The sequence below is a fragment of the Rosa rugosa genome, chromosome 6 (assembly GCF_958449725.1).
Source record: "Rosa rugosa chromosome 6, drRosRugo1.1, whole genome shotgun sequence".
NCBI lineage: Eukaryota > Viridiplantae > Streptophyta > Magnoliopsida > Rosales > Rosaceae > Rosa > Rosa rugosa.
Window position 1 is genome coordinate 22487934 of NC_084825.1, and position 12615 is coordinate 22500548.

Here is a 12615-nt window from a genome sequence, read left to right on the forward strand (position 1 = left end):
CTGCAGATTCAGGTGCTGAAAAGAATGAGGAGTAGGGCGGTGAGGATTTGGATGTCGGAGGCGAAGGTTTACCCTCTAAAATGGAGTGAAATGTCTATTTTAGCCCTTCAAGTGGGCCATGTGATCAATTTGTCGCTGCCACATCATCACTTCACGTCTCATTTGGATGGCTCAGCAAATTTTGGACACGGTTGATCGAAATTGAGAGTACGGGGGTGTTGCTGATGAAATTAAAAGGGGAGGGACTAACATGATGTTGAATGTAAAGCACAGGGTAGTAAACTGAAATTTGTCTTTAAAAGATATATAGAAAATTAGTCTACCTTTTATGTATGGACTATGGAGTAATCTAGATCATTAGTATTAACATAAAATTATTTAGAACGGGTGACAAAATGTGGAAGGAAACAATTATCATTTACACCTAAATCTTTCCATAACATGGCAAAGTCTTAACATATATGAATTTGCAAGATGTTTTAGTTATGTAAATGAATTTCTGTAGTTCTACGATTAGTGACCATGGCTCTGTTAGCAACCCTAATACCGCCACAAGCAAGGGCGTAGACACACTAGGGCCAGAAGGGTCAAATACTTCTCCATAATATTGTATTTTAATGTGTTGTTTGACCCTTCTGACAAAAAAGACAAAAAAATGGTTGAACAGTTTTAACTCTCTTACCAATTATCCACAGCTTGGACAATTGCACAGCTCCGCCATTCTTTTAATTTCTTACTATATTTTATTCATTTTTCTTTTTTTGGCAAAATACTATATTTTATTCATTGATCAGTTAATCAATGATTATCCTGTATATGTTTAGATTTTTTTTACTTGTTTTTTCTTTCTCCTAGTCATCTTTCTACGCTTGTATCTATATATGACCAAAGAGTTCATCTTGTCTTTTACTAGAGATTAAGCTTTTGTTTGTAACTTATTAATAACTTCAATTCAAAAAAAAAAGAAATCCTTTTTTTTTTTTGATTGAATGGTAATTCCATTGATAATAGCGCATGCCAAGAAGGCCATTACATACTCACCCGCTGACACATAACAGTGGCCAGATCAAGGTTTCGTGGAGGAGCCACAGTAGTACATAGGATAGACCAACTATATTCGAACTAATCGCTCACTTTAAAAGCGAGCCTAAAAGCTATGGAAACATAGCGAATAGACAAGCCAAACTACACTCGTTAGGTTTCTAATACAAGAAACTTATTGTAATTAGACAAAAGCTAAAAATATAGGTTTGGGCCAAGAGCCTAAACCCCAGCCCAAAATAGCAATGGACTAGGGCAAAACCCTAGCCCAACAGTTAGCGGCCCAATAGGAAGTCCACCAAGAAAAACTTGCTCCAGGCCCATCACTCAGGTTCGGGCCAGTCCACCTTGCCTCCCACCATCCCTTCGGACCTCCACCGACCGGACCTCGCTCCGGCTGACCCACAGCGCCCGACCCGCGTCGCCCGACCCGCCTTGCCTCCAAGCCAACGCCGCCACGAGATGCATCCAGCACAGAAACCCAACGCTGTTCCAGGCCCGTGATCGTACCCCGCCGTCGAATCAAAATCCAGCGCACCGGCGATCCGAGAACCCAGCAGCGAGGAACGACGACCGGATCCGTAAAGCCCCGAACACCCCATCGAACAAACCCAGCCGAACTGTTGACAAAACCCGAGCAAATTCCCTCCGACAATCCCATGAGCATTTAGATCTCCCGTCCGGCAGCAAACCCATGGTGGCGGTGTGGCTGGAGACCACCCCGGCGACCGGGCGCCGCCGGACGAGAATATTTTCAAGGTTCTGAAGCCTCCTTAGGGTTTACTGAGAGAGAATAAGCGAGGGTGATTTTTCTCACCTTGTTTCATGTAAATCCTTTAATTCTCTGTATAGTTCAGAAATTTTTACAAATTAATAAATTTAATTTATTCTACCATAAAAATTATAAAAGGTGATTTGCCAAACCGAACGTGAGATGTGTGGATGAATGACAGCTGATTATATATATTGAGAAAGATATGTTTGATTGTATTGATAATAAAACCCCATTAATATATACCAAAATAAGAGCAATCGTTGTGAACAATTATAATTGGTTTGAAGGAATCTATTATATTTGAGTATTGTAATGATTTATGATTTTTCTTTTATTAGAAGAATGTTATATATAAACTAATATATGCAATTTTATGTTATTTGATGAAATTTTATTTTTGTTTAATCATTGTTATCTGAATTTTGACCCTCCTAGTTCATGTTTCTGGCTACGCCACTGCACAAGTCCCCAATATTGGAAGCACATTCATCTTTCTCCTGCAGGCAGAGCAGTCCTTATCAAATCAGTGCTATTTCTGACTATCCAATGGCAACCTTTCTCTTTACTGATGGTTTTTGTGAGGAACTTAACTCAGAAATCTCAAAAATTTTGGTGGGCCTCCAATGGTAATGCTAGGGCTTCATGCTGTGAGAAAGAAACCATATATTCAATCTTTCCGTACTTCATCCATGCCTAGTTAATTTTTTCTTAAAAAGGAAGGAAAAAAAAAAAGACTGATTTTCTACCATTTCAATGTTAGGGAAGCCCCTCTGACAAGCTTCAGCTTTGCATAACCCATGCATAGTTGATTCTCTGCTGTGGAAGTACATTCGGAAGATACCTGCCTCTTCACAAGTCAATTTCTCTAAACTATACCTACTTTGTCTAACTTGTTATTCAAGAAAATAAATAACAAAGTTTTAGGGCCGGGTATACTTAGATATTTGCTATACTTAGATATTTGCTGGGTTTAAATAGTTCGACCATTTTGATGCTCTAAGCTTGCTTGCGTTGCAAGGCAATGATCAAATTGTTTGTATTCCAACTGGTTGTCATGATATGGGTGCTGATAAAGTAATTTGGTGCGCACATCTAGTAAGTTTACTGTCAATAATGCTTATTAGAGTTTTTTCAACTATAACACTAGTTCTGATTCGAAGTGGAAGCATCTTTGGAAGCTGCTCATTCACCAAAGCATAAATGCTTCACATAATTGCTTTGTCGTGGAAGATTTCTTACTAATGAGCATAGATGGAAAAGGAAATTAACTTCTGATCTTGGTTGACATTTCTGTGACTGCATTCCTGAAGCAAGGATTTGGACGAAGCGTATACATTTGTAAAGCGATTTTGGCTAATATTACAGAGACGTTTTCTTTTATAGAAAAGAACCTCAATGAGGGCAATGAGGGATGCAAATAGTACATCAATTAAGAAACAGCAGAAGCAAGGATTCACCAAATGGTGCAAAGATGTAAAAATAAAAAAAACACAATAAATCTAAAACATATGAAGGTATTCCGGGAAATAACTCAATAATATACTTCAAAATCATATTTGAGTTGTACAATATTCTTCTCCGAAAATTCCCATGACTACTTCTCTTCAACCATATATCTATATGCTAAAGGCTAACGATTGCAACACCAAGACAAATACAAAAAGCAGAGGAAATTTGTTCTATGACCATAACAAAAAAGGAAAATGTCTTCTCGACTCCCAAACAGCACGATTCCATGCAATAAGAGATGCACCCGTTCTTTATCCTGTTCTTCAAACCAAAAAAAAAAAACAATTAAAACAGTAAAAGTATCAAATCAGTCCTCATGAATAGAAATCGAGTCATCAACCATACACAATCCCTTAATTTGAAATGCAAGAACCAGGACCCAGAAAATATTAGCAGCAGAAGAATCCTCATGTGATTTGAAGAACTAAGACTCATTCACTAGGTAGTTAACATGAGCTTTTCCTCTTGAAGAACATATTACGCAATAAAAGTAATTTGGTTAAAGCTATGAAAGGAATACCAAAACAACTGTGAAGGTTTTATAGGTAGCTTTTGGGGTTTAGTTGAGACACTTAGACCCCCATATGGTTATCCACTTACCCTCTAGTATGAATATTAAATGTACCCTTAATTTTATCTCCTCCCAACCATCTTCTTAATATCAAATCTTATCCTCCTAACTCAAGTTGACATCAATCTCTTCCCTAGAACCCAGTTTTATCCATCACCATCACCACCGAAAGATCTCAGTTTCTTTTTTAACCATATTTCTCCACCCGAACTACTGTAAAGTGCACCACCAACATAAAAGAACCTTCCTCAACCTGACCCTTATACTCACACAAATATGACACACACCTAGGTTTACACACAAGGCTTGTACTTGATTGTTGTTTAGTTCAGACTAATATCGCTGTGGTGGGCACTTGTCCACCATGCTTGTACCTGATTGTGTATTGGCAAGATATAAAGACTACTTTACATATATCATTACAGGGACAGGTCAATGGAACATTTTCTGCAATACTATTCCTTTATAAGCAGGAAGCAGCAAAAAAAAAAAAAAAAAATGGAAGGCCCCCATAAGCATACTGCATCTGCATGCAATCTGTTGTTCATTCTCCAATACATGTATGATAAATGTGAATATCAACACACAGGTTTTTTACCTTAGAAAGCTGCCAACGCATCAATGTAGACCAAGCCGTATCAAGAAGAATTCAACTTTTCAAGGCTTGCTTTAGTCAAATCTAGTTGTTCTGACCAATATCCACAATAAAGAAGGAAAATTGCATCAGTAGAGCTGTTTCAAAGCAAGAGAAAGTCACCTCAAGAGTTGATGGAAAAATTTCTACTCTGTTCAGATGCCGATGCTTTCTGGATTGTTGTACGGAAAAATAAGTTCCCATTCTTCTGATACACTGTCTGTAGTTAAGGAAAAACAAAATTCACATTTCAGTAAAGGAAGAAAGCATTCCATCCACAAGAAAGGATGAGAAAGAAAATTGGGTCTTGAATTTATATAGTAAAGAATGAAAAGTGAGAAACCTAAAAGAAATCTAAAAGGCAGAACAGATTAAAAAAAAATATATATATCAAAAGAGCGAGAGCCTACTCACTTTTGAAAAACTTAGACTAACAATTCAGCAGAAAATGAAATTGTCACACGCAGACCCCGAGACTTAACTGACAAGCTTGATTACATATAACAACATCAAAAGTTTAACTTAACTGAAATAACACATTTAGGAATCCACAGAGATTTAAAAGAAACTGCAATCACCACAACCCATGAAATAGACATTCCACTAAAAAATAATAAATTAGATGCAGAGTCCATAAAGCAAACCCACAAAGAAACTGTTCTTTGAAATATTTTTACATGTAATTCATAAAAATTCCCTTAAATCTTCGTCCTCTTATTATTATTACAAAGTTACTTTTCTTTTTTCTCCAAGCTCTTTCCTACTCTGAAACTTGACTAGGATAATAGCTACCAAGTAAAGCCCATACAAACCAGATTCTGCTTGGGTCTTTCACCCTAGGGACTAGGGACTAAGGAGATAAATCCCTTCTAAATTTATTGCTGGTTCCTAACCAACATATTCAAGTATTCTTCCTTGTCCATTCTTATATTCTTTTCAATAAAAATTCAAAACCTGCAGAATAACAGAAGTGATGCAAAGATAAAACAGTTCATACATAGGAGGCACCTGTAGTGATGACATTATCAGACCAAATAGCTCTCAAAGCCTAGCAGCTAGCGCCTTAGCAATGATATTATAAAGGCTGGTTATCAGACTTATGGGTCTCTAATTCCAAATTTTCAAAGATCTGATCTGCCTTACGCATTAACTATTCTATTTCTGAAAATAAATAATTTCCACAACACCCTTGTCACAGCATTGCTGAAATAATAGCACTGTAAAACTGCCAGGTCCTGGAGACATATCCTTGCAGCAGCAATTTGAAACTGCAAAATTGACCTTATAATCACCTCATTTTTGCCTATACTTGTGCTCCACTCCAATCCTTCAAGACCCCAGCAAGTTCTCTCAGAGCTTGATTACAATCTTGCATAATTAAAGCGATCCAACTTACTCAATTAAGTTTCTCAAATCTCAAAGCGACCCAAATCTCAACTACCTCTTTTAAAATTGAAAAAATTAGAAGTCCTCAACTACTCTAAGTTATTCATTTATCTCTTCCTTCTCCAATTAGTCACTGTATGAAATTTAGAGTTGTTGTCGTACATCACTTCGCCTACCGTAGCTTTTCTCTTTGCCTCCATTAATCTCCTCTATAAACACCAATTAACCAAATCTATTCCTCAAGGAAGCCAGTCTGTCTTCTTCATTCAGGCCCTCCCTCTCTTCCAACACATCCAGCTAATCAGCTGTACATCCGGCTCTTCTTTCTTTCCCCTAGTCTCCCAACCTTTACTCCATTCTGTTAGTTTTCTTTTTAAAATATAAGCTTAACCATCCCACCTTGAAGCTCCCATCATCCCACCACTTATCTTTCACAAAGGAAGCATGCTCCAACCATATATCTCGAATCTAAAGGCCTTAGACCCCATATTACATTAGGCATGTCCAAAGAATTGGATAATGATCAAATGTTACCTTGGAAGAGCAAGCTACCTCACGTTTAAGAATTTGTCTCCCCATTCCTCGACCATAAAATCTATTGAATCTGCAGCAAACTGCTTCTTACCTCATATTAGACAAAATGAACTTGGCATCACAAATATTGGCGCCCTAAATGAAGTTAATAGATTTTCTCAAATTTCGCTTTTGCATTTCACCCATTTATCTTTCGGAAGTAAATCTGACCACATTAAAATTTCCTCCTACACACCAACATGGCTCACAGTCCGCAAACTCCTCCCAAAAGCTACCCTCTAACAGTCTAACTTTATAAGGCCAATAAACACCAGATAACCACCAGTTTTGCACCTATCCGTTCTATTTTAACTGAAAGAGAAAGCACCCACTATGGATTCCACAACAGACATCTACTTTGTAATCCGTAACATCACAATACCACATCGCCTACCACATTCTGATAGAGAAATCGGACCCCGGAATTTGGACCTTCACTACTTGCCCTTTCCTAATGCTCACCAGACCACTTATATTCCAGGCATTCCAGCTAATGATCTTCTTCTCATGTTTTTACTTCAAACCTGTTATCTCTTTTATTCCATCTTCATATGCAAGCCCCTGCTTTAGTGACTCTGAATCAATTGCTCATACTTATACCAACCTCATCAGCAGCACAGAACTCAAATAAACTAAACTAAACTAAACTACGTCTTAACAACTATTCATCAGTGCATATAATAGAGTCCAGATGGTGAAGCAGATTCTGAAACTCTCAAATGCACAAATCAAATCCAAACCTGAAGGAATAGCTACAGTGTCTGCGTAACCAAACTCCCACCACCAACTTCAATTTTTTTTTTTTCTTTTTCCAAAACCAAATAGCCAAAAATTTCTACTCAAACACGATTCATATACTATTCCAACACATTCATAAGATTGGGTTGATGAAACAAATAACAAAAATCATAAATTTTGGATTTTATTTTGAAGAAAAAGAGAGAGAGATACCCGGGACGATGAAAGAGCATTGAGCTCTGCAATTGCAACCTCGTGGCTGCGAATCTGCTTCACGAGATCGAATTTGGGGTCTCCTGCTGCCGTGTTTGCCTTCAACGACGACGGAGGAGGAGGAAGAGGACCGCTTGCCATTTCTTCTCTGTTTTGGGTTTTTGAGAACTTCACCACCCAAAAAAGTAGTACAAAGTACGAATGCAGTATTGTCCCCAATATTTTACCGCTTAAAAAGAAAAAGAAAAAAATGTTTGTAAATATTAATCGCCCAAAGCTAACACAAATAACATGAATAACTAAATTTAAAAGCATAGAAAATATAGTTGACATTGATCATTATATTAAAAAAAGATTAAGTTTGTTTTATAACAAAAACATGAAGTAGATCATGTCCTAGTAACATCACCACCGGTATAGATGTTGTGGAGGATGTCCAAAAAGTTGCTTCCTCCAGTTTTGTTTTTACAAAAAGTGATCTGGCAGTTTAGTCGTTTTTCTCCTTGCTGATGATCTCCATTGATGATGTTGGTGGTTCAGTGTTAGTTTCCCTATCATTGTGAAATAAGGGAAGCATAGTTAAATGTTTAAAACAGTGAATCTTTTCAAACATAAGGAATAAATCTGCTTTTCACAGATGTTGGTCGATGTTCATGCCAGAGTTGGAACTGTGTAAAAGTTGAAGTCGGATTTCACAGATGCTTCCCGAAGAAGGTGGAGACTTCGTGGTTTTGATTATATTCAATCGAAGCTCCCCGAACAAATTACAACTTGAGCATTTTCCCTAACTTTCGATTCTGTTAGTTTTCTTCGTTAGTTGCAAGTTATAGGTTGGTTTTTTGTTTCAGGTGGGCTATGATTTAGGCCCCTCCTACTTTACTATTCTTCTTTCCCTTTTTTAATAAATTATCCTCGCTCCGTCGGGGTTTAACAAAAAAAAAATAATAATAAAATAAAATAAAACTTGAGCATTTTCTGTATATATTAAACTGAAGGGCAAAAACGTTAGTTCATTAAACTGAAGGGCAAAAGAATCATTTCTACCCTGAGTGAACAGTAAAATGAATAGTGCAGGAGCTTTAGTATATAGTAAATTGGTTAGTCAATGAAAGATAAACTCTAACCGCTCAAAGTCGAAGTCTAGCAGCTCTCTGGAGTGCAAAGTAGAGCTCGTCCGGCCGCAGCCCTGCGTCGGCGTCAGCCTATGGCCAGGCTAATTATTTCGCGGCTACCGGACCGGTGGTGATGTTTCCAGGCACTATTTGTGGTTCGATGGGATTGCTGGTCGGGCGTTCGACAGCGGTTGGTCTGTGCGATTCATTCTCACTGGCGGCATGGGCGATGGAGGCACAGGTTCCTAGAGCAATGACGGCGGTTCCCAAGGAAATGGCGGCATTCTGAGGAGCAGCTTGTTGCACTGTGCAATTTTTTTTTGGTCAGGATTAGGTCGGAAGGGTACGCAAGTGCGTTGGCTTGGTGGTGGCGTCGGCAGGAGCAAGCTGGCCGCACTGGAATGGTGGCGACGATGGTCGTGGCAGGTGTTGAGATCGTGTTGCTGATGGTGGGATGAGTTGGGTCGAGTCAGCCTTATTGGGCTTGGCCTTAGGCCGATAATCATCTTCGAGCCATGTTGGGATGTTTCTTTTGTCTATATTACTTTTTGTATTTCCAATAAATCTCTATTAGATTTCTGGTGGATTTTGTCCATATTTAGTGTCTTCGTCTAGTTAGGTGACAAATATGATCAGATCGGTATGTCTTGAGTCTATGCTAATCGGAACTTCTCTAGAAGTTTTTGTATAAGTATTTGACTTTAGCATAGCACAATGGTGTGCTCGGCATCTAGGGTCAGATAGAATAGATTGTCTGGGAGGCGAGATGTTTTTGTTAGCATAGACTACGTACTCTACGCTCATTGCCTAAATAGAGTAGTCTTTCTTGTACTATTCATTGCCCGTGATTCAGGGTCATATTAATGATAAGAATTCTTTAACTCGAAAAAAAAATCACCAAAACTTCTCCATTTTAAAATAGTCCACAATATTTTAAAAATAATGTTAAATCAGGTAATTTTAATATATTTGTCAAAATTTTCATTTTGTTTAAGGAAATCTCTTTTATGTGTTTAGCCCAAACTCTAGGTTACTTGACCTAGTGGTAATAGAGTTAAATTAGAAGGATCTAGATTCCTATTCAATGTACGATTACTTTCCTTGTACAATTGAGATTCTATACATTGTAATCCTCTATATAAAGAGGCCCCTATTATCAATGAGAATACACAGCAATTTCCTCTCAATTTCAGTTTCTCTACAACACGTTATCAGCACGAAGCCCTAACCCTGAAACAAATAGCCAAACCCTGATTCAAGAAGCTAAAAGCCTTGAATCCGAATACAAAACCTTGAAGCCTTTTCTGCCTCCACCTCACACATTGAAGAAATCGATCCCAGGAGTCCAGAACCGGCGGCCCCACCTCAAGAACCGGCCGGAACCCCACCGAACCGGCCACCGGAAGCTCCATACAACTCGCAGCAAATATTCCACCAGTTCACCATCTTCCGGACCTTCAATTTCCACCAAATTTTGGTAGCAGAAGCCAATTGATCTGAAGTTTTAGGAACCGGAAGAAAAGATCCAAAAACCGGCCTTAAAATACGTGAACCGGCCACATGAGCAGCTGCACCTTGAACCGGCAGAAAAGAAAGAAGAAGAAAAGAAAAGAAAAAAAAGGGAAAGGAAAAGAAGCCCAGAACCCCAAGAAGCCCAAGGCAGAGGCCCACTGCCACGTCATCACAGGGACCCACTGACACGTCATCACACCACGTCAGCATCAGGGACCCACTGCCACATCATCATAGGGACCCACTGCCACGTCATCAAACCACGTCAGCATCAGGGACCCACTGCCAAGTCAGCAGCAGGACCCACTGCCACGTCAGCGTCAGTGCCACGTCAGCCCTCCGGTCAACTCCTGGTCAACTACTTTTCCGGCCACTTCCGGCGACTTTTCAGGTCATTAACCGGCGACTTTTTCCGATGACCTGTTTCGAGGTATTTTTTACTAAACGTTCCCGTTTTTTTAGATTTTTTAATTCAATTTCTCTCCTTTTTCGGGGACTTGCAACCTCCCTTCTTCTACCCCCCTTTCTTCATCATAGGGGAGACCAAATTAAGCCGAACTGTGGGGGTTCGTGCACTCTCCAAGCTTAGAGCTTGTTGAGATCTCCAAACTTAGAGTTTGTAGAGAATTTATGATCGACCACTTACGTCATTATTTCGATCTAATCCAATATCTCTTGGAATCGAATTTCTTGGAAGCGACTACGCTCAGAAATTCCTAATTTCTTGGAAGCGATTACGCTCAGAAATTTTATTTGTTTTCGTGGTAGCCTTTTTCGCTCCGAAACTAACCCTAATTTCTTGTTCTCTTTCAGGATGAGTAACCTGAACATATTGGACTTTGCTCCATTGGGAACAACTGGCTCTGAATATCACAAGTGAGTTCGTGATATCCGCCAGCATCTCAAGGCCGATGGAATCTTGGATACGATGCTTGAGCCTAGCCAGGACGTGCTAACTGTTGAGCAAGCTCAAGCTTTAGAAGCAAATAGAGCAGCCTTAGAGGCAAATAAGGCGAAAGCTATCATCCTAATGACTCGTCATATGGATGATTCGCTCCAGTACGAGTGTATGAATGAAGAAGACCCCAGAAGGCTGTGGGTCTCACTCGAAGATAGATTTGGCAACGTCTGTGACTCCCTGCTTCCTGACCTAGAAGTGATATGGCATAGCCTCCGCTTCTGTGATTTCAAGTCAGTTCTTGACTACAACTCGGAAGCACTTCGCATTAAATCCTTAATAGAATTCTGTGGTAAAGAGATCACAAATGCGATGTTGATTGAGAAGACTCTCTCTACTTTCCCCGACTCTGCATTGATGGTTGCTAAGAACTATCGAATCGATGTTACTGCAAGACGTCACAAGGTTTCATGAGCTCATTGGAGCTATGAATGTCGCTGAAAAGTATGACAACATCCTTGTGAAGAACTATAATTAGAGATCCGTGGAAATAGAGCATATTCCGGAATCCAATTATAGTCGCGCCCCTAAGAGAAGGCGCCAAGAGCGAAACCCTAATCTTAGGGATACTTCTGGATGTTCTGGTCCATATAATTGCTCTACTTGGGAAGGAAACCGCCAAAATAGGCGAACACGGAACCGAAGAGGTAAACGTGGAAAGAGAGAGGGAGGCAAGGCCTCTGGCCATGTTGGTGGCGCCACCAACACTAAGAGCCATCTAAATGACGCTTTGAAAGCGCCTCAATCAATGGAGTTTGAGCAAAGAGATGTATGTTCTCGATGTGGAGTGTCTGATCATTGGGCACACATTTGTAGAGCTCGTGAAGAAATTGTCACCGCCTACAAAGCATATTGTGAAGCAAGAGAAGCTCACTATGTGGAACAAGAAGATCAAGAAGATGATCTAGAATGAAGGGTTGAAGACTACAAATCTGGCTGAGATCGATAGATCGCCAATTCTGTTTAAGTCTTTATTTTTCCAAGAGTAATAGGCAATTGCCATATACTTTGTTGTAAATGCCATTGGTTTAGTTTTTTCTTCACATAGGCTCATCCAAAATGAGTGTGATGTCTAGGAAGGTTTTGAGATAAGTGGTACTTAAGCGAGCTTTGAACCACCGACATCTCTCTACTCACCTGGTCATATTTATTTTGGAGTTACCGAAAGAAGTCAAACGACTACCTTTGTTTTGCATTAGCTAGCATTTAGATTAGATTCTCCTAATGGTTAAGAGACAATGATGTACTCCGTTGGCTTATGAATAAAATTCCGAGTTCTTTTCATTATGACTCAATTTTGATTCTGAGCATATTACTTTGTGACTACGATGGCTGGGCCATCAATATTAATTCAAGGACATGGAATAGCCCAAGTTCCACTTGCCAAATGGCACCTTAATTACTGTCACAGAAACTCTCTACGCTCTTAGGGCAAATTGCCCTATGAATAGCCAACGGATCCCATGCGAAAACGCATGTAGAGAACGAAAATGAGTTCCTTTACAATACCTCTAACGATTGCGAACAAAGGCGCATCTTAGAGAAGTTTATGTGTCTCTCTAGTGGACTCTATGTCACTATTCGAGCTATTAA

At 39.4% G+C, this 12615-nt stretch overlaps 1 long non-coding RNA gene across 1 annotated transcript; it reads right to left on the minus strand.

Annotated features, from left to right (window-relative positions):
- Positions 1 to 3316: 3316 nt before the first annotated feature.
- LOC133714219 (uncharacterized) lies at positions 3317 to 7652 on the minus strand. The gene is made up of 4 exons (XR_009848500.1): positions 7441 to 7652; positions 4681 to 4750; positions 4495 to 4584; positions 3317 to 3581 (listed from the first exon to the last, which is right to left on the minus strand). It is a non-coding gene; the product is annotated as an uncharacterized LOC133714219 (long non-coding RNA).
- Positions 7653 to 12615: the final 4963 nt, after the last annotated feature.